The sequence below is a fragment of the Heterodontus francisci genome, chromosome 22, assembly GCF_036365525.1.
Source record: "Heterodontus francisci isolate sHetFra1 chromosome 22, sHetFra1.hap1, whole genome shotgun sequence".
In the NCBI taxonomy this organism is placed as follows: Eukaryota; Metazoa; Chordata; class Chondrichthyes; order Heterodontiformes; family Heterodontidae; genus Heterodontus; species Heterodontus francisci.
Genome location: NC_090392.1, coordinates 69,397,743 through 69,421,998, shown reverse-complemented (window position 1 = coordinate 69,421,998; position 24,256 = coordinate 69,397,743).

Sequence of the window (24,256 nt, the reverse complement as noted above, 5' to 3'; positions counted from 1 at the left end):
CAGCTACCTTGACTACACTTCTTCACACCCTGCCTCCTGTAAGGACTCCATTCCATTCTCCCAGTTTCTCCGTCTCCGACGCATCTGCTCTGATGATGTTACTTTCCATGACAGTGCTTCTGATATGTCTTCCTTTTCCTTCAATCGAGGATTCCCCCCCACTGTGGTTGACAGGGACCTCAACCGTGTCCAGTCCATTTCCCACACCTCTATCCTCACCCCTTCTCCTCCCTCCCAGAACCGCGACAGGGTTCCCCTTATCCTCACTTTTCACCTCATCAGCCTCCATATCCAAAGGATCATCCTCCCTCATTTCTGCCACCTCCAGCGTGATGCCACTACCAAACGCAACTTCCCCTCCCTTCCCCTGTCAGCATTCCGAAGGGATCGTTCCCTCCACGACACCCTGGACCACTCCTCCATTACCCCCACAACCTCGTCCCCTTCCCACGGCACCTTCCCCTGCAATCGCAGGAGGTGTAATACCTGCCCATTTACCTCCTCTCTCCTCACTCTCCCAGGCTCCAAACACTCCTTTCAGGTGAAGGAGCGATTTACTTGTACTTCTTTCGATGTAGCATACTGTATTCGCTGCTCACAATGTGGTCTCCTCTACATTGGAGAGACCAAACGCAGACTGGGTGACTGCTTTGTGGAACACCTCCACTCAGTCCGAAAGCATGACCCCGAGCATCTGGTTGCTTGCCATTTCAACACTCCCCCCTGCTCGCATCTCTGTCCTGGGATTGCTGCAGTGTTCCAGTGAACATCAACGCAAGCTCGAGGAACAGCATCTCATTTACCGATTAAGCACACGACAGCCTGCCGGACTGAACATTGAGTTCAATAATTTCAGGGCATAACGGGCCCCCCATTTTATTTTTAATTTTAGTTATTTTTTTTTCTTTTTTATATATTTTTTGTGTTTATTTTATTTTATCTTAGTTTGTTCAGTTTGCCTACCCACTTTTTTTTCATGTTTGTACTTGTGGCTGTTCAGTTTTCAGTCCATTAACACCCTATCTGTACTAATGCTTTGTCTTTCAACACACCATTAACATATTGTTTGCCTTTGCTCCATGACCTTCAGGTCGGTTATTCTCTGTGACCTTGTCCTATCTACACCTTCTCCTTTGTTATCTCTTGCCCCACCCCCGCTTTACTTGCTTAAAACCTTTCACATTTCTAATATCTGCTTGTTCTGAAGAAGGGTCACTGACCTGAAACGTTAACTCTGCTTCTCTCTCCACAGATGCTGCCAGACCTGCTGAGTATTTCCAGCATTTCTTGTTTTTATTTCAGATTTCCAGCATCCGCAGTATTTTGCTTTTATGAAATGCACAGTAACTGAGACGGTCCCTAAGAAATAGAGGAGGAAACATCAAGAGCAGATGACTGATGAAATACTAGATATGATGGAGAAAATGAGACGGAATAAAAACAATAAATATATGAGAAAATAGAAAAAGGCAGATAAGAAAAGCATGTAGGGCGGCCAAGGAAATGTGGTATGAAGACCTTTGCAAGGAAATAGAACTGGAGAAAATGCTTAATGTGGGAGCATTGCATTAGAAAGTTAAAGCATGGACAGACAAGAAGAAAATAGCCACAAATAGTGGCTGTATAAGGAACAAGGAAGGTGAACTTCTCTTTGAAATAGAAAAGGTGGAGAAACGATGGAGGGAGTACATCAGAGAACTGTATGACGATGAAGACAGAAGTGAATTGGTACCACCAGAGGGAAGAGAAGGACCAGAGATAATAGAGACAGAAGTCAGTGCAGTGATCAAACAGATGAAAGCAAAGAAAGCACCTGGAATTGATGAGATACAGAATGCCTGAAAGCCCTGAATGATGTTAACATTGGGAAACTGATAGACCTCTGCAACAAAATTTACAGAACAGGATTCATACCTGTGTATCTTATGCAGTCACTGTTCATTAAGTTCCCAAAGAAACCAAAACCCTCGAGTTTTCAGAGCACAGGACAATAAACTTCATGAGCCATGTGATTAAAATAATTTTAATAATCATTTTGGAAAGAAATGACCGGTCTATTGAAGCAGAGATAGATGACAGTCAGGATTCAGACCACAGAAAGGAACAAGAGAGAGCATCTTTCACTTGAGAGTAGTGATCGAGATATATCTGAAAGTACAATAACCTGTGTTTGTATGCTTTATAGACTATGAGAAAGCATTTGATAGAGTCTACCATCAGAAAATAATGGAGTGCTTAAACAAATTGACAGTAATGATAAAAGGATAATTCAGAATCTATATTGGAAGCAATCAGCGGTGATAAGAGTTGATAGTGGCTTGTCAGACAGCTTCCCAATCAAAAGAGGAATGTGTCAGGGATGTGTTATGTCCCCAAAACTATTCAACCTGCACACTGAAACTATCTATAGAGACATAGAACATCTACCAGGTTGCAGTATAGGTGGGTTGAACATTAACAACTTGAGATATGTAGATGACACTGCACTGATTGCAGTCAGTAGAGGAACTACAGGAAATTGTGAACAGAGTGAATGTGAGGAGTGTTGAATATGACTTAAGAACGAATGTGAAGAAAACCAAGACAATGGTGATAAGCCGAGACCTAACCCCGGAAGTAAAAATTGAAGTAAATGGACAAGTCCTGGAACAAGTGAAAAAGTTTACATACCTTGGGCAGATGATCACAGATGATGGGCGATGATTCTGAGATCCAAAGGAGAATTGAGATAGCCAAGGCCAGCTTTGTCAGAATGAAGGACTTGTTAACATCAAAGAAATTGTCCCTGAATCTTATGACAAGAATGCTGAGGTGCTATATTTAGATATCTATGTTATATGCCTTGGAGACATGGACAACAAACAAAGAGACTATTGATCAGCTGAATGCATTCGAGATGTGGACATATTGGAGGGTGATCCGCATATCTTACACAGACAGAAAGATTAATGAGGAAGTGCTGGAAATGGCTGGAGAAGAGAGGAAATTAATGCATAACATCAAAGAGAGAAAGATACAACACTTCTGTTACATCATTCGAGCAGAAGGTAGACAGAGACAATTATTGGAAGGAAAGATCGATAGAAAATGTAGGAGAGGGAAGCAGAGAAAAAATGGATGACAGGTATAATGGACTGGATGCAACTGACCTGTGCAGAATGTGTATGGACAGCACACGACAGAGAGATGTGGAGATCCATCGCAGTCAACCTTCTGAGAAGATGACACCAACGAATGAATGAATGAAACGTGTCATTTGACCACTTGGAAAAGGTCCTCACAAGCCAAGGTTGACACACAACTAACCTACATGATATCTTTACTTACTCACATAAGCAAGTTGTGATCCAGGGTGGCCACTCGATTCTTACTAATCCATATGGCCTTCAAACTTCCAAACTGGTAGCACAAACAGAAGGAAGTCCTTATCAACCTTCTAAACATGAAGCCAGAAATGACTTGGTGATAACAGGGGATGAATGCACAATGGGGCTGATTTTCATTTTGCGAACATCCCATTTGTGCCTATATATTGGGACAAAATTTGCTGAAAATTACACTGACTTACAGCCGGAGTGCTGCCCCTTCTAATTTTTGGGTGGATTCTGATTTAGTCAGCCTGTATGCCTGCTGGAAACAGGCACAGGATCTAATGAATATATTTAAGTAGGGATTGAGTGACTCAACTAAGGCCCCAGCACAATACTCGAGTTACTCAGCACAGCCATTGTTACTTCCTCAGCCTCCCCACAAATCCTGCTTAGTCCGGTCAAGTGGCAGCCTTGTCCAGTGCTAGATAAAAGAATCATTACCTGCTTTCCTTAATGTGAGAGTTTGGGAGGAAACATTTTGCTGGTACTTTAAGTGCTTTTTTTTGGCAAGTTACCTGATATTAAAGTGTTGTGGTGGCTGGACAACCTTCTGAAATCTATGGGATTGCTAGCACTTTGTCAAAATTCAACTTGTTAGTAATTTCATTCCAACTGGAGGAAGAGGAACTAAAAAGGTGGAAAGACTGCCGGGAGCTGCAGGGAGACCAATTGGAAGGAGGAGGTTTCACAAGTACCTTTACCATCCCAACAGAGTGCATTGACCCAGGATAATATACATCATAATTCTTTGAGGAGCGCTGCATAACAAGGCTCCACTTTTTAGGGAGGCTGTCAGAGTTGTCTCACCTCTTGCAGCCCACTGTCACAGCTGACAATTCATTCCCTGTCCTGGCAAATTGTACTTCTTCCTGTTGCCTCAGTAACGTGCTGTCACTTACCACCACTGAAATCTCCCCTTCAAGAACTGCAGGCTGGCTTTAATAAGCGGCAATATATCCTGCCCTCTTTGTGAGCAGCGCGATTAGTGCTGCTAACTCACCTGGCATTTTTAAATGAGGCCAGAAGACAAAAACTAAATGGGCTTCCAGCCAATGTCACCCACCTCCTGCCCAATCTGCACCACAAATGAAAACTGGCCCCGATATGTTCATGTGTAATTCCTCTATCCACTATTTACCAAATCATTTAGCCTAGTTAACATATATAGGTTAATATCTGCATTGAAACAGTCGATACAGTATCATATGAACACATGAAGCATTCATTTGCTATTATAACCAATAGTTTTTGGTCTATGTTGCTCTTATGACCATGTCAGAAAAGGCTTATTTTCTTGTAATGACTTTTATTTCCAATACATATTACAATTATTTAAAAAAAAATATATAGTGTATGAAAATTAATTTGCGGAAACAATATTTCAGTGAGCAAGTGATAAATCTATAGAACAGACTCCGTAGGGAGATAGATGGTGGAAGTTGTAGTATTGATTCATTCAAAAACAAATTAGATCAATTTCTTCCAGAAAATAGCATTTTGGAAGATAGTAGATGAGGAATTTGAGACATGACATGTGGAAAGTGCAACATGCTTGGGAGGAGCAGGTGACTTTGGACCTATGATTCCCCAAGCTCTCCACACTAGGGCTTTCCTAGCACCACGGCTGGGTCTGTTGTAGAAGAACTGATAGAGATTGATTGCTGTGATTAGTTAACAACTCAATTTTCATTCTATTGGGCAACGACCTGGATGGCCAAAGGCAAACAGGTCAACACTCTGCATTGTACATCACAGAAACATGCTACAGTAAAATCCTACATATGGGAATCTCCCTACTGTATTTCCAAATGTGAGCAGTTACACAAGTGCAATAACAGAAATGGCCCAATCAAGCCAGTCTACACAATCACACCAAGGAATAGCTCCTTATCTCAAAAACCAAAGCAAACACTCACAAGAAAATAATCTTTTATGAAAGACAATAGCCAGGCATGTGGGAAATAAAAGTGTTTTTAAAAGCTGTGGGTTTGTTATCAAAACTTATTTGGAGATAAACACTAAATAGACATGCACTTAAACACTACATTCAGAAATCATCAGCTCCTCTTCAAACATTTCTGCCTCAGATTTGTATGTGACCAACAAAATATTGCTATTTGTGGGACCTTGCTGTGCACAAATGGTTGTTGTGCTTCCTACATGACAACAGTGAGGACACTTTAAAAGTTTTCAATTTGCTGTAAAGTGCTTTGGGACATCCTGAAGATGTGAAAAGTGCTATATAAATGCAAGCTTCTTTTTTGATTATTTTTTCCCAGAGCATTCTGCAGCCAATAAGTAGATCCTATACCAAAATGTACTCCTGATTTCATTGCAAATGTATTACATGGCCATTCTTAAGTCTAATGGATACTCAAGTGTAAAGAGTATAAAAAGTAACTCGCATGAATTTTGTTTAGCTTATGCGCTGTACTTATCAATAAATATATATCTGACATTGCATCACTTCACCTTAAGCAAATACTGTTGATGAAACCTTACGCCTGCAGTGTCTCACAGCCGCATCATAATTGTGCTCAACAAATTAAAACGAAAGCACAGAGCAATGGTTAAATCTGTGGCCGAGTTTTGTACAATGCATGGATTTACCCAGTGAGCCTTCCAGTGAGCTGCGAGGGAGTTGATGTATATTTCCTCCTGCATAATTAGCCAATTTAGCATGGCATCAATCTGACTGTTTCAGCAGAATAAATGCTACCTTGTTAGTGGAAGAAGCAAAGCAACAGCAAGCTGTTAATGCAGATGGTGGCTTTGCAGGAAATAAAAGGATCTTGTCCAAAACCTTTTTTCCAAAGCATGAAGGAAGACACTCAACAAAACATTACAAGAGCATTTATTTAAAACCAATGCAAAAGAGAAATTACACCTGATTCATCAAAACTAGTCCAAATATTCAACATAAAAACAATTATGGTGACTTTTAACTTAAGCCTGATTTCATGAAAGGAGAATGGAAATTGGTATTTTACCAGTGGAGTAAAACAAACAGTAATATTATAGGTGTTTTTGCTTATGTACAAATATTGTGCGTTACGCATGGAAAATATAGTACTGAGCCATTCCATGCCAAGAAGTCCTTCTGTTATTATTCTGAATGTGTACATTATTGATTTGTGGCTTCTGTCCCCAGTTTGCTGTTGATGGTGGGAAACCAGCTCCTCACTGAGTGATTGTGATCTAGGGCAAAAAAAAAACACACTGCTGACTGATGCTACACCTCTGGGACACTAACACATTCTACTGTCTTCTGTTCTTGCTTTAATGGATACCTGGCTTGAAATTGAAATAGCAACATGCAATGGTAAGCAAAAAGTCTCTGTTCTTGTAGAATAATAGAATGGTTACAGCACAGAAGGAGGCCATTCAGCCCATTGTGTCCATGCCAGATCTCAGTTAGTCCCATCCCCCTGCCTTTTCCCTGCAAATGCCTCCTCTTCAGAAATTTATCAGATTTTCTGTTTGAAAGTCACGATTGAATCTGCCTCCAGCACACACTCAGACTGCGCATTCCAGATTCCAACCATTTGCTGCGTAAAAAGGTTTTTCCTCGTGTTGCCATTGCTTCTTTTGCCATTCACCTTAAATTTGTGTCCCCTGTTTCTCGACCCTTCCACCAATGGAAAGAGTTTGTCCCTATCTCCTCTGTCCAGACTCATGATTTTGAACATCTCCAACAAATCTCCTCTCTAAAGAGAACAACCCCAGCTTCTCCAATCTCTCATCATAACTGAAGTCTCTCATCCCATTCTCATGAATCTTTTCTACTGCCTCTCTGGCTGCGCAGAACTGGACACAACATGGCAGTTGAGGCCAAACGACTGTTATATAAATAAAAACAAGAAATGCTGGAGATACTCAGCAGGTCTGGCAGCATCTGTGGAGAGAGAATGAGTGGTGCAGTGGTTAGCACCGCTCACAGCTCCAGCGAACCAGGTCCGGTTCTGGGTACTGCCTGTGCGGAGTTTGCAAGTTCTCCCTGTGACCTCGTGGGTTTCCGCTGGGTGCTGCAGTTTCCTCCCACAGCCAAAGACTTGCAGGTTGATAGGTAAATTGGACATTGTAAATTGCCCCTAGTGTAGGTAGGAGAATGGTGGGGATGTGGTACGGAATATAGGATTTTTGTAGGATTAGTATAAATGGGTGGTTGTTGGTTGGCACAGACTTAGTGGGCCGAAGGGCCTGTTTCAGTGCTGTATCTCTCTATGACTCTAGAAGCAGAGTTAACATTTCAGGTCAGTGACCCTTCTTCGGAACTGGCAAATATTAGAAATGTGGAAGGTTTTAAACAAGTAAAGCGGGGGTGGGGCAAGAGATAACAAAGGAGAAGGTGTAGTTAGGACAAGGTCACAGAGAATAACCAACCAGAAGGTCATGGAGCAAAGGCAAACAATATGTTAATGGTGTGTTGAAAGACAAAGCATTAGTACAGATAGGGTGTTAACGGACTGAAAACTTGACAGCTGCAAGTACAAACATGAAAAAAAAAGTGGGTAGGCAAACTGAACAAACTAAGATAAAATAAAATAAACACAAAAAAAAATAACAAAGTAAAATGGAGGGCCCGTCATGCTCTGAAAAAGTATTATATACTCACCATAATTCCCTTGCTTTTGTACTCTATGCCTTAATTTTTAAAGCCCAAGATCCCATATGCCTTTTTAACGGTTTTCTCAACCTGTTCTACCATCTTCAATGATTTGTGCACACATACCCTCAGGTCCCTCTGCTCTTGCACCCACTTTAGAATTGTATCCTTTATTTTACATTGCCCTTCCACATTCTTCCTACCAAAATATATAATTTCACACTTCTCTGCATTAAATTTCACCTGACACCCATTCCACCAGCATGTCTACGTCCTCTTGAGAAGTCTATCACTATCCTCCTCCCAGTTCACAATACTTCCACGTTTTGTGTCAGCTGCATATTTTCAAATTGTGCCCTGCACACCCAGGTCAGGTCATTAACATAGATCAAGAAAAGCAGTGGTCCTAATATCAACTGCTGGGGAACTCCACCATATACTTTTCTCCAGTCTGAAAAACAACCGTTCACCACTATTCTCTGTTTCCTGTCACTCAGCCAACTTTGTATCCATGCTGCCACTGTCCCTTTTATTCCATGGACTTCAACTTTGCTGACAAACCTGTTATGTGGCACTTTATCAAACGCCTTTTGAAAGTCCATGCACGCCACACCAACCACATTACCCTCATCAACCTTCTCTGTTACTTGATCAAAAAACTCAAATCAAATTAGTTAAACATGAATTGCCCTTAAATTCATGCTGGCTTCCCTCAATTGATCCACATTTGTCAAGTGACTTAATTTTGTCCCAGTTTAAAGGTGTAACATTTGCAGTTCTCCAGTCCTCTGGTACTATCCCTGAATCGAGAGAGGATTGGACAATCATGGAATGCCTCTGCAATTTCCACCCTTACTTCCCTCAGTATCCTCGGGTGCAACTCATCCTGGCCCTGCTGACTTATCCACTATAAATACAGCCAACCTTTCTCATACCTCCTCTTTATCAAATTTTTGCTCATCCAATGTCTCAACTACCTCCTCTTTCACTACAACTTAGGCAGCATCTTCTTCCTTTGTAAAGACAGATGCAAAGTAGTTATTTAGTACCTTAGACATGCCTCCTGTTTCCATGTGCAAATCCACTTTTTAGTTCCTTAATTGGCCCCACTCCTCCTTTTACAACCCTTTTACTATTTATGTGCCAATAGAAGACTTTTGCATTCCAATTTATATTGGCTGCCAGTCCCTTCTCATCCTCTCACTTTGCTTCTCATTTTTTTTTTCACTTCCCCTCCGAACTTTCTATACTCAGCCTGGTCCTGACTTGTATTATGAAACTGATATTGGTCATACACACCTTTTTTTCTGCTACATCGTGCTCTCTATCTCTTTCGTCATCCAGGGAGCTCTGGATTTGTTTGTTGTACCTTTCCCCCTTTTGGGAATGTACCTCAACTCTACCTGAACTCTCTCCTCTTTAAAGGCAGCCCATTGTTAAATTTAAGTTTTGCCTTTGATTCCAATTTACCTGGGCCAGATCTGTTCTCACCCCATTGAAATTGGCCCTTTCCCAATTAACTATCTTTACACTGTATTGCTCCTTTTCCTTTTCCACAGCTAACCTAAATCTTATGATATTATGATCACTGTCCCCTAAATGTTCCCCGATTGACACCCAATCCACTTGTCCCACCTCATTCCCTCGAACAAATGCCTCCTTCTCTCGTCCCAGGACAGCTTTCTTATTTAATCTCTCCTGCTCTATCCAACACCTTCCCCTTTGTTCTCTTCCCCCACCCCCCTACCCTTCACTTGCTTAAAACCCAATTCTTTTCTAACCTTTGCCAGTTCTGATGAAAGATCACAGACCCGAAATGTTAACTCTGCTTCTCTCTCCACTGATGCTGCCAGACCTGCTGAATATTTCCAGCACCTTTTGTTTTTGTTTCAGATTTCCAGCATCTGCAGTATTTTGCTTTTATTTTATGCCTCCTCCTTCGTTGGACTGGAAACATACTTTTGTAGAAAATTTTCCTGAATACACTTTACAAACACTTCCCTCTCTCTGCCCTGTATACTATTACTATACCAGTCTATATTAGGATAATTAACGTCCCCCATTTATAACTACTGTTACAATCAAATGAGGAGGGGTCAAAGGGCTCCCCTTTTTCCCTCTCCTTGTTTGACCACAACAGGTTTTATTTCTTTTTAAAAGTGGATATACTTGCCAATTCAATGAATGTTCAAATACTTATGTGCTATGATCATAAAAAGAATTAGACAGTTTTTTTGAGTTTAACAAAGAGACAGGTTAGCTTTACTGTACTTAAATCAATCTAAGTAAAATAATAAACTACACTCCAACTTTCACACACATACGTCTCAAGGTTCATATACACATGCAAAAAGATTACAGAGTGGGGAAGGATAGTTTTGTCAGATCAGAGTCTGGAGCAATAAAAAGGGGTATACAGTTTGTGGAGCTTGGTGACTCGGCTGGCTTCAGGCTCAATTCGGTGGTCCTGAGGCTTCCAGTGCGCAGGCGCTGACACCATTTTTAAAGTACTTTGAGTCCTACCAAAAATGTAAAGATTTGAAGGTATAGTTAATAAAAAAAAAATATTAATTTTGCCCCTCTCCCACCCGTCCAATAACTACAAAATTAATCACTTGCCCTCTCCTCCCCAAAACTCTTAGCTTATCCACCTGACCTCCTCCACAATGTGCATAAACTTTAACCTAAAACCCTTCCCACCATCACCTACACCAATGATGTCCCTTTGACCCCATTCCCCACTTCTGCACTGAGAAAATTACCTCCTCCCCCTTCTCCACCAATATTCTGCCTCATTTCCCTAGACAGGAATCTGAAGGCACACGAGTGCTGGCCAGCAGCAGGAATATCGCAGCGGGACGGAAAGTGGGATTGCAAGTATAATTAATTCATTAATTTTAATTTGCATATGTTAATGACTGTCCCGTCGCCAAGCAACAGGGGAGCAGCCACGAGGCCTCCCGCTGCTGGCAAAATCAGGCCAGGCCTTCCGGCATCAGGGTGCATGGTGGCCCTGCCCTGAGGCATTTTCTGGCCTCCCCCCCGCCTGCCACGAACCCTGACGTCGGGGGGGTCTGTGAAATTCAGCCCAATGGTTCTCCTGGAAACAGCGATATGGATGATTTCCTTCACGGGCTCTCTGTCTGCTGTAGTGATAGGCCTAGGAGGTTATAGCCAGCAGGCAGGGTTTGAGTGGTTTGTCTCTACCAGTTTAATGTCCAAGTGAAAGCCTTAATGTCCCACCAATGGGAATAGGATAGGTAGTTCACTCAGTTTCCCCAGGTCATGGTTCTTGTTGGGACTGAGCAGACAACTTGTCTCCACCTTGATGCATTGCAATGTGGTGTATAGTGGTGCAAATTGGAGTGGCTGTCTTAGCTGCTAGTAGAGTCATCTTTTATCTCTTTCTTTTTCTTCTAAATTTAATTCAGTCTTCTAGTCGGTGAATTAAAAAAAAAATCATCATTCGACATAGCACACTTTTGTAACATTACTCTACAGTTTTGCACCTCTCTAATTTCCTTGCAAATTTATTCCTCTACATCTTTACCACTAGTTTGTGGCCTATCGAATACACCCAGTATTGTAATGGTACCTCTTTTGTTTCTTAGCTCCAACCAAGTAGATTCTGTCCTTGACCGCTTTAGGAATCCTCTCGCTCCAGCGCTGTAATACTATTCTTAATCCACACTGCCACCCCTCCTCCTTTCTTTCCTTTCCTATCTTTTCTGAACAGCTTGCATCAAAGAATATTTAGTACCCTGTCCTGCCCTTATTTGAGCCAGGTCTCCGTTATTGCTACAACATCATACTCCTACATCGCTGCTTGCGCCTGCAGCTCACCAGTCTTATTTACCACACTCTGTGCATTCACATACGTGCTCTGTATCCTACTTTGGACGTTATTGCATTCTCTCTTTCTCTGATCCCACCTAATACTTTACTATTTCTTACTCTTAGGGGAGGTGGTGGCACAGTGGTAATTACACTGGACTAGTAATCCAGAGTCCAGGCTAATGCTCTGGGGACATGGGTTTGAATCCCACCATGGTAGATGATGAAATTTGAATTCAATTAATAAAATCTGGAATTAAAAGCAAATCTAATGATGACCATGAAACCAATGTCGATTGTTGTAAAAACCCATCTGATTCACTCATGCTCTTTCGGGAAGGAAATCTGCTGTCCTTACCTGGTCTGGCCTACATGTGGCTCCAGACCTACAGCAATGTTTTTGACTCTTAAAATGCCCTCTGAAATGGCCTAGCAAGCCACTCAGTTCAAGGGCAATTAGGGATGGGCAATAAATGCTGGCCGAGCCAGCGGCGCACACATCCCACAAATGATTAAAAAAAACTCCAGTGCCAGCTATCTCTCCCAATTCTTTGTGCACCTCGTTTTTCCAGCCTAACATTACCTCCTGGTTCCCGTCCTCCTGCCAAGTTAGTTTAAAGCCTCCCCATTCCACAAGGACATTGGTGCAACCCATCTGGTCTGTACAGGTCTCATCTTCCCCAGAACCGGTCCCAATGTCCCAGGAATCTAAAGCCCTCCCTCCTACACCATCTCTTCAGCCATGCATTCATCTGCTCTATCCTCCTATTGCTATACTCAATAGCGTGTGGCACCGGGTGTAATCTGGAGATTAATACTTTTGCTTGCAAAGTGCTGGCCTGTGTCGGCGTCACTTGCATGAACCTGCAGTGCTGATTGAAGTCTATTAATAAGAATTTCAACACACAGCACAAGCCAGGAATGATGTCCGGAATGCCTCAATGTACCTTGCACATTGGCCATGTCATTGGCAAAGATAAGTGCAGGTCATGCATCCTCCAATGTATTCAAGTTTGCAGATCTTAAATTTCACTTTTACAGCCTGATGATACACAGATTTATTTCTCCAAAGGTTTGGAAAAAATGCTCTGTCATGATGTGTCATTTTGTGCTTAGTGACCTTCAGAATTTAGTGAATTTTGGCTGGCACTGTTCCTGTCACTGAGCCAAACCAAATCCTCAGCTCAGGTTAGGAGTTGTTTTAGTTTGCATCTGTGCTCGTGCACATTTTTCTGTGCTGAGGCCAGTAGTCATGGAAAATGTGATGCTGCCAGAGATGCCTTTGGTTCCTCAGGTATATCAGCACCAGGTGAAGCCTTTGAGATCCCCGATGGGCTGTGTTGAATTGTAGTTAGAAAACAAATTAAAGCACTGAAACCAATGCAATGAACAAGTATGTGTGTATAGCTATAAATTATGTCTCCCGAATGTGCTATCACAGATTAGTAAACATACAAACAATTAGAAATGTCAAAGCAAATGCCAGCTTGAGATACAGATTTGTATTATATGTCCTATGAGCTTTGAAGCATGCTTTGTTTGTATATTCATATCTATATATGTCTTGAGGTATTTAACAGAATCAGTACTTCTATGAACATGTTTGCTACTATTAACTCCCTTTGAAGACACAGTAGAAATAGGTTCTGCATTCCTGCTCTCAGCAAACACCAGTGGTTGCAGACTGATGGTTCCCCCTCTGCTGGCAGTCTAGCTGATATTGGCTTTGCCAGTCTGCTTGACCCCTTTGGGTATTTTTCTGACATGCTATCTGGTTCTCTTATCGTGAAAGATTGTGTTCAAGTATTCTTCGACCTCTTTCAAGGCCATTCAAAGGACTCAAGTTTAATGGATTTAAGCTGGTTCTCAAGATGGAGCGAGGCTTCCTCAACTGCTTTTCCACGAACAATTTTACCTTTTATATGTCAACCTTGGCTTCCTAGAGTCTGATTTTGGACACTTGTATCACTTTAGGCTTTTTGTGAAGCTGGAACTAGTGAATGAAAATGTGATTCTTCAATGACGTAAAGGTACCAACTGGTGAAACAGGTTAAGAGCTTCCTGGGATTGATTCTTCTGTGCTGAAATAACTGCATTCAGCTGGAGCAGTGAATGCACTACGACAATTGGTCACATGATTGGACAAGGGGAAAAGGGGCTGGGTTTCTTCCTATCAATCTTAATCCTAGAAAGTGCAAGTTTGAATGTCAGATGATGATACATACGGCTGAGCTTGACTGCGATGACCTGCACTGGTGAATAGCTGCCTAATGCTCACTTTCCAGGCCTACACAGGAAGAATGACTAGTAGAATAACTAGAGCAATGTCATCCCTGTGGGAGGAATCATATCGAAGCATGAGTCACTGAATTTGAGGGAGAAGGGGAGAAAATTAGGAGAGAAATGAAAATGTCTTTTCACCTGATGGCTTCACTTCCCCTTCACATCCCATCAGCAGGAAATTACCATGTGAAAAAGCAGAAAATAGCATTCAAACAATTGGGCTGTAACTATGTGCAATTACCATATCGTTACTGACAAAATAGCCTAACAACCTCAGACAGGACAATTCTGGCTTTCATTTTTTGAATATTGCTTTGCTGACTAACATGACAAAACTGGTTAACTCAATGAAGCAAGGCAAACTTTAGCACACTGGGGAAATAAAATGCAGAGGAAAGATTTACAGTCCATCAGCAACTGAAAGATATTCGGGCAGGATCTGCTGCTGACAGGATTCCTGACCATTTTCTTCTCCACTGGTTTCTCCTCCTCCTCCTCACAACTAAAATGAAGAACTCTAATGAAGAAAGGTTGGACAGGTTGGGTCTGTATCCATTAGAGTTTAGAAGAATGAGAGGTGATCTTATTGAAACATGTAAGATCCTGAGGGGACTTGACAGGGTGGATGCTGAAAGGATGTTTCCCCTTGTGGGAGAGACTAGAACTAGGGGACACAGTTTAAAAATAAGGGGTCTCCTATCGAAGACGGAGATGAGGAGAACTTTTTTCTCTCAGAGGGTTTAGAGTCTTTGGAACTCTTTCCCAGAGAGCGGTGGAGGCAGGTTCATTGAATATTCTTAAGGCAGAGGTAGATAGATTCTTGACTAACAAGTGAGTCGAAAGGTTTCTGGGGTAGGTGGGAAAGTAGAGTTGAAGCCACAATCAGATCAGCCATGATCTTATTAAATGGCAGAGCAGACTCAAAGGGGCCGAATGGCCTACTCCTGCTCTTAATTTGTATGTTTGTACGTATGTTCATAAACATTCTTCATGGTAAGTCCAAACAGTAAATGTCAATGAGCCATTTCACACTGGAAGGTGTAACAGGAAAGCTTGACCATGTCCTCAACTGATGGTGATGTTGACCCACAATCATTACGGGTCAATGGTTATCAATTGAAAGGAGGCATCAGAGCTCACTTTTTCCTGAGCCTAGCTCAGAAGTGATAAAAGAACCAGAAGCCAGATGAGGATTTTTATGCAGCAAATCTAGATCTGCCTTTATAGCCACTCCAGGCGCTGCTTCACAAACCACTGACCACCTCCAGGCGCGTATCCATTGTCTCTCGAGATAAGGAGGCCCAAAAGAAAAGAAATCTAGATCTGGAATGCATTGTCTGGTAGGGTGGTGGAAACAGATTTAATATCTTTCAAAAGCGGCTTACATAAATAGTTGATGAGGAAAAACTTGAAGAGCGATGGGAGAGAGCAGGGTAATGGGATCATTTGGACAGCCCTTTCAAAGAGCCAGCACAGACACAATGGGCTGCTTGGGAAATTTTGTTGTTGCGCGATTCTGAGTGCTGAGATCAGGTGTTTCGCCCCTACCTCTTCCCACTTGAGTTTAGTTGACTTTACGTAGACGATGTATCAACCTTAGGACCTTCTGGGCTTTATGCATCAGCACTACACTGGGCAATGCATTCAGTCAGTAAGTGCACAGGAATATTTCAAAATCACCCAGCACTTCCTTGCAGTATAATAATTGGGAGCAGGTCTGATACAAACTGACACCGACAATAAAATAAAAGCAAAACACTGCGGATGCTGGAAATCTGAAATAAAAACAAAACAACTCAGCAGGTCTGGCAGCATCTGTCAGATGCTGCCAGACCTGCTGAGTGACACCAACAATCCTTCTTTCCATTTTTCACCTGGTACATGTGGATCCAAGCATTTATGAAAACACCTGTTATCCGTTGGTAGACTGAATACAAAACACCTGTAAATTTCTTCTACGGATAGGACACTAATTAAAATCGAGATTACTTGAAGCAGCAGTGTACACCGAAACAGTGAGAAGCCAAACAAAACTGGATAATGACATCAATTTACACTCCAAGGGTAAGATGATTACAATTCCAAAAAGAACCATGGAGCCAAAATGCAACAGCCAGCACCTGCAATACTAGATTTGATTTTTGATTTTGATTTAGAGATACAGCGCTGAAACAGGCCCTTCGGCCCACTGAGTCTGCCGACCATTAACCACCCATTTGTACTCATCCTACACTAATCCCATATTCCTACCACATCCTCACCTGCCCCTATATTCCCCTACCACCTACCTATACTAGGGGCAATTTATAATGATGTGAATGGACAAAGAACTGTCACAATATTCGTTCCCATTACTTCTCATCCGGTGAATGGACATATTTACTTCTGAGAGCTTGGACTGGAGGGGGGATAAACATCCTGTAATTTGATTGCTGTATTTTATGGGCCCCCTCAGGATGGGAATGGAGGCAGGGGGGCCCATAATACAGTGTCGAAAGGTGGGGGAGGGGGGCAGAGTGGACATCGTCTTCCCAATGCCTCCCATTTATTCTGGGGTGGGGAGGGGGGCAGAGGACGGTCTTCCCACCCCAAGCCAGTTGAGGCCGGCCGCTTCACACCTCCACCTCAATTTAATTGAAGGCGGAGGGGGCCTGCCACCATGGGAAGACACCACCAGGTAAACTTGTCAGCCTCCTAGCGGGATCGGGGGTCTCTCCTTTGGGAGGGCCACCCCCGGTTGCGATCGCCACTCGCACGGGAAGACACTCTCTACCCGACCCTCACCAACACATCCGCCACCCCATCATCGGGGCCTGCCTGCATGGCCCCGGTCAGCCTGACCCCACTTACCTCTCCTGGGGTCTCCAGAATCTTTGGTACTGCAGGTCTCCTGCAGTACCGGCAGTGGCCACTGCTCCCAGAGGCACTGCTGGCCTTCTGATTGGCCAGTAACTCATGGCGGCAGGAGCTCGTCCCTTATGGGGACAGCGTCCCTGACGGCAGGCTGTTAATTGCCTGCCCGCAGTGTAATTGCACCAGGGGTTCAATGGAGGGCCGAGCCAGGGTCTCCCCCATCTTCTGGGCAGCCGACGGGACCCCTGTCATCAGTACAAAATTCAGCTCAAGGTTTCCATACAGCTGCACTGGTCATTTTTGTTTTCACTGTATCATTGAAAGATTATGGGTTTCAATGAAACTTTCATATATGGATGACATTAATTCCACAGAAATCTTTAAAATCAACCACGAAGCACAATATTTAAGAACATGTAATATCTCAATTCTCAAACACAGATCCAAATAAGCTCTAAACGCAAAGCTTTGACTTGAACTGTACCTGATTTGTCTCTCAGTTTTTTATGCTAAGCATTAGTTACTGTGTGATCACATCACAATTTTATAAATACATTGATAACTATATTTCTGTATTAAGAATTTAATAATTATCGTCACTCTTTTCTGACATCCCTCCCAGTGAGTCAAAGGATGCACTGTTTAATCATAATAGGGGCGTTAGCAAAATTTGGTTGGGAACATTTTTTCTTTTTATTCATTCATGGGGATGTGGGTGTCACAGGCTAGGCCAGCATTTATTGCCCATCCCTAATTGCCCTTGAGAAAGTGGTGGTGAGCTGCCTTCTTGAACCGCTGCAGTCCATGTGGAGCAGGTACGCCCACAGTGCTGTTAGGAAGGGAGTTCCAGGATTTTGACTCAGCGACTGTGAAGGAACGGCGATATAGTTCCAAGTCAGAATGGTGTGTGGCTTGGAGGGGAACTTACAGGTGATGGTGTTCCCATGCATCTGCTGCCCTTATCCTTCTAGGTGGTAGAGGTCGCGGGTTTGGAGGCTACTGTCTGAGGAGTCTTGGTGCATTGCTGCAGTGCATCTTGTAGATGGTACACACTGCTGCCACTGTGTGTCGGTGGTGGAGGGAGTGAATGTTTGTAGATGGGGTGCCAATCAAGCGGGTTGCTTTGTCCTGGATGGTGTCGAGCTTCTTGAATGTTGTTGGAGCTGCACCCATCCATGCAAGCGGAGAGTATTCCATCACACTCCTGACTTGTAGATGGTGGACAAGCTTTGGGGAGTCAGGAGTGAGTTGCTCGAATCAGGATTCCTGGCCTCTGACCTGCTCTTGTAGGTATTTATATGGCTACTCCAGTTCAGTTTCTGGTCAATGGTAATTCCCAGGATGTTGATAGTGGGGGATCCAGCAATCGTAATGCCATTGAATGTCAAGGGGACTTGGTTAGATTCTCTCTTGTTAGAGATGATCATTGCCTGGCACTTGTGTGACGCGAATGATACTTGCCACTTATCAGCCCAAGCCTGGATATTGTCCAGATCTTGCTGCATTTCTACATGGACTGCTTCAGTATCTAAGGGGTAGTGAATGGTGCTGAACATTGTGCAATCATCAGCGAACATCCCCACTTCTGACCTTATGATTGAAGGAAGGTCATTGAAGCAGCAGCTGAAGATGGTTGAGCCCAGGACACTATCCTGAGGAACTCCTGCAGTGATGTCCTGGAGCTGAGATGATTGACCTCCAACAACCACAACCATCTTCCTTTGCACTAGGTATGACTCCAACCAGTGGAGAATTTTCCCCCAATTCCCATTGACTCCAGTTTTGCTTGGGCTCCTTGATGCCATACTCTGTCAAATGCTACCATGATGTCAAGGGCAGTAATTCTCACCTCACCTTGAGTTCAGCTTTTTTGTCCATGTTTGAACCAAGGCTGTAATGAGGTCAGGAGCTGAGTGGCCCTAGCAGAACCCAAAATGAGCGTCACTGAGAAGGTTTTTGCTGTGCAAGTGCCGCTTGATAGCACTGTCGATGACACCTTCCATCACTTTACTGATGATTGTGAGTAGACTGATGGGGCGGTAATTTGGCTGGGTTGGACTTATCCTGCTTATTGTGTACAGGACATACCTGGGCAATTTTCCACATTGTCGGGTAGATGCCAGTGTTGTAGCTGTACTGGAACAGCTTGGCTAGGGGCACGGCAAGTTCTGGAGCACAGGTCCTCAGTACTATTGCCGGAATGTTCTCAGGGCCCATAGCCTTTGCAGTATCCAGTGCCTTCAGTCGTTTCTTGATATCACATGGAGTGAATTGAATTGGCTGAAGTCTGGCATCTGTGATGCTGTGGATTTCAGGAGGAGGCCGAGATGGATCATCAACTCGGCACTTCTGGCTGAAGATTGGTGTTGTTCAGGAAGTGAGTGTAACACTTACAGGAAGTGCACTCCATTTGCAAAATGTTTAAATATCATCCGACATCCCATGCTACTCCATGAGGTTCAATACCACAGCTAATATCCTGAGAGGCCCTCAATCACAGGCTTTTGTCTTGTGGATACCCGATTTTCATTGCTTCTACATTGCCATCGTGCCTTCAGTTGCCTGTACCCTAAGTTCTGGAATTGTCTCCTAAAAACTGTCTGCCTCCCTCTCCTCCTTTAAGATGCTCCTTAAGTCCCACCTGCAAGCTTTTCGTTACCTGACTGAATATCTTTTATGTAGGTCATGCCAAGTTCTGATAATGTCCATGTGAAGCAACTTGGAATTTTTTTTACTACAGGTACTATTTAAATGCAAGTTGTTGTTAGGTGCTCAATTACAGGCCATTTCCATGCCATATGCAAAATTATGGACTGTGTAAAGAGTTATTCTCCTTAGAACAGAGAAGATTAAGAGGAGATTTGATGCAGATGTTCAAAATTATGAACCATCTTAATGAAGCAAATAAGGATAAACATTTTTCAGTGGCAGATTTAAGGTGATTGGCTAAAAAAAAAGAGGTGACATGAAGAAACATTCTGTTATGCAGCGAGTTGTTGTGATCTGGAATGCACTGCCTGAAAGGGTGGTGGAAACAGATTCAATAATAACTTTCAAAAGGCAATTGGATAAATATTTGAAGGTAAAAGAATTACAGGTATGGGGGACGAGCAGGGGAGTGGGGCTAATTGGATAGCTCTACCAATTGGCTGAATGACCTCGTTCTCCACTTCTGTGATTATGGACCTGCCACTTCCTGTGTAGAGAGAGTTCAATAATTTATTTCACAGAATGTTAAAGTAGCTAGAGTTAAAATGGAAGCTGCCTTCTTTTACCCAATTTCAAAATGGAGGCCAGGAAAAGAATTGTCCACAGAACCATTCCCACTTGATTAATTTGGGGATTAGTCTGGATATGGCAGCTTTGCTCTAGCTGCTAATTAAACTGGGCAGCCAAGGCGCTAATAGGTTTTTGAAGTGCAGACCAAGTTTGAGTCGCAGCTCATCAGCATTCTATGTAGTTTCTGCTACTCTGGTTTTTTTTTTTATCATGGATGATTGACACCTCCGATTTCAGAGGCTTTTAGTCTGATTAAGTACTGGTGTGTTCCTCCAGAATTCTCATCCTTGGTTAAAAAAAATCTGAACTTAGAGGATTGATGGGGATTTTCATTGTTCACATAAAACATTTGGAAGACTTACAGACAAACCTGACTTTTCATTCAAAAGCCCTGTCCTTTAGCAAACCCTGTCATACAAGTTCTCCAAAGAGTCGTTTAACTCATTATGAGCTGATGCCTCTCGATATCTTGTTCTGATTGAATACCTTGTTGTTTCATATGGCTTCTGTGCATCAATTAACCTGCAAATAATTCTATTAGTTTTAGCCCGTGTACGTTGATGTGACAGGATGGTATTTTCCACCTTTTAAAGGAAATGGAAGAACTTTGTTGACATCCCATTCGCTCTCCAGAGAGTTAGTTGTTAGTTCTGGAAGCACTAACCCATACGTGACACAAATGAAGGAGCAGCTTTCAGATCAATGGCACTCGGTCTCCTTATGGAAGTTGCCTTTCTGTCGTGAACGCAAGACAGTGGTGTTAGGGGGGAAAAAAACGCAGATTGTAACAACATACCACATGGTCCAATGTTATGGATTGATGTCTCTTGAGGTGCTACATTATGTCTGTAGTCAGCATCACATTCAGTCGTATGTCATTGCACTTGAAGAAAATGCTTAGCTAGTGTTTACTGCTGGCACAAAAACTGATTAAAGCAGAATAATCCTCACGTATGTAATTGAGAGAGCACATATCTTAATGATAACAGATACTAAGGAGTGTAATCTCCAGGTTTAGACGTTAAGGTGTAAATCATGTACATTTCACTCGTACAGTCTAGGTTTATGCTGTCTTACTATGACAATTATAAATATTCTTCTTATGTTGTAACAGTCACTACACAGGCAATTACATGACTATGGAGGGACTTGAAAAAAACACAAATCGGTGCTGGTTCTGCTTGATTTACAATAAGATGGAACGAATAGTCAAAAGTGAAATGACACCAATTCACCACAAGCTGCAATGAGATTATAATTCACAACTGCAGCTGTGTGTGAGATGCACAAATGACGTGAAACCAATGGCCATGATTCAAATTCTCAGATCATCATTTCTACCCTCGATTCGCTTATACTGAATCTTTGCCAATATTTGCGGGTTTCTACAAAACTTTCAAGCTAATCAAAACCTTGGGTAACTGCTATGCTAATATTTATTACTTCACAGATTAAGACTTAATCCATCCATCATAAAGTAATTTATTACTCAGATGCCTTTTAACATTATGCAGTTTCCACGAGTTGCTGACTTTAATAGCTGTAATCAATTGTCCTGATATAAAGCACATAGAATTATTCTGTTTCTGTGTTTACGTGAATCAATAATTTCTCACCTTTAATCCAAATTTTGTAGCCAATAATTTTGTCAGAGGATATTCTGTAGTCTATGCTGCTAAATTTTCTTCTGTGCAATAATAGAATTCTTACAGACATTACTCTCGAAAGAGGGAAGTGACAGTGATTTTACAAGACTGGAAAAATATCAAATATTAAAATGTATTACCATAATCATCAAATTTAGGAATGGAAGCTGACTTCTCTTACCCAATATCAAAATGGAGGCCAGGAGAAGGGTTGTCTACATAACCAATACAGGTTGATTAATTTGGGGATTAGTCTGGATATGGCAGCTTTCCTCTAACTGCCAATTAAATTGCATAGTCAAGGCTCTAACAGGTTTTTGAAGTGAACACTGGAAACAAATCATAGCAGGAATATCAAGAAGGATTAAACCCAGGGGAACCATAAAAGGCATATTCAGGCCAGATATTAGTCACGGTGGTCAGGGCCAAAACACAGAGGCATGAAGTTTACACCAGGAAAGGTCTCGAGCATAATTTTCCGAACAAAGGATCAGTCCAATAAAAGGAATGAATATTTGGACATCACACCTATGGGAGAACTTAAACAACAGGACAATTAGCTAACAATAATATGTGCAAGGCACAGCTGTGACCTGGAGAGGAGAGGAATATCTAATATTCTTTGATTGAGCCATCACCTATAATTGCTCCTTTCACATTAGGAAAGCTGCCTGCCTCTGGAAAACTGGAAGGAAACTGTCAACTGTGAACAAGAGACATTTAATTAAACATTCCATTCTAGAGTCCAGAGGCATCTCCATAGGAAGATGTAAATTATAATATAGTGGATGGGTCCAATTGGGATACCTATGATGGACCTTACCTTTAGCAGTATGAAGGCTCAAACTGATTGAACTGTAGATAATCCCAAGGCATCCATGATGCAAATTACAAAGTGATGCTGTAAGTACAAAACTGCCCTGTTCTGATTTGGGTGTCACAAGCAGGAAAATGGGCCTTCTCCAAAGAATGGCCTAGACTCAACAAAGACAAGAAGGGGGTGAATGGCTTCCTCATTTGCTAAAATTTCTACATTTATATTTAAGGATGCCGCTGAGCAAGGTAGCAATGGTAAGCAAGACTCTAAGCCAACACAGTTTGATGACAAGTTGGCCCTGTGGAAGCCACACGCCTGTCTCAAATACTGACACCAATTCAACAGAGCGGACCTTTAATTGAAGACACAATCCTTCTCCAATGCCTCTCATCCATCGTGCAGTTGGATGGAACTGTCCTAGCTTGGTTCCATACCTTTCTGTTGAATCATAGCCAGAGAATCATCTGCAATGGCTTCTTTTCCTACTCCCGCATTTGATCCAGTCAAGGATCAATCCTTGACCCATTTCTATTTCACATCTACATGCTGCCCTTCGGCAATATTATCTGAAAACCCAACAGGTCCCACTTGTACGCTCAGCTCTATCTCATCTTCATCTCTCTGGACCCTCTATTATCTGATATTGGATGAGCAGAAATATTCTCCAACTAAATATTGGGAATACTGAAGCCATTGTGTTTGGTCTGTGCTATAAACTCCATTCCCTGGCAACTGTTTCTATCCACAGCAATTATCTGACACTGATACAGATGGTTTGCAGCCTTGGTTTGACCCCGAGATGAGCTCCTGACCACATATCCACACCATCACCAAAACTTCCTCCTTTCACCTCTGTAATATTGCTTGACTTTGATCTGCCTCAGCTAATCTGCTGCAAAAACCATCATCCAAGACTTCCTCGTAATAAAAGCTATTACCAAGGGAACCCATGTGGGTCCTAGCTATTCCTGCCTTTTCATGGGATATGTGCAACATTCCTTGTTCCAGTCCTACAAAGATCTTCTCCTTCACCTCTTTTTCCAGTATATTAATTATATTGGTGCCATTTCCTGCTCTCACCCAAAACTGAAAAATTTGATCAACTTTGCTTCCAATTTCCACCCTTCCCTCACTTTCACATGGCCCATCTCTGATTCTTCTTTCCCTTCCTTGACTTCTCTGTCTCCATTTCTGGGCATAGGCTATCGACCAATAGCCACTATAAGTCCACTGACTCCTACAGCAACCTTGACTACATTTCCTTCCACCCAGCTTCCTGTAAGGACTCTACTCCATTCTTCCAGTTTCTCCATTGCATCTGTTCTGACAATGCCATGCTCCATACTAGTGCTTCAGATATTTCTTCCTTTCTCTCCACTGTGCCCCTCGACTGTGTCTATTCTATTTCATGCACTTCTGCTCTCACTGCCTTCCCCTCCCACCCAGAACCACGACAGGGATCCCCTTGTTCTCCCCCCTCCCCAGCCTCCATATTCAGTGGATCATCCCCACTATTTCTGTCACCTCCAACATGACACCACCACCAAACACCTTTCCCTTCCCTCCA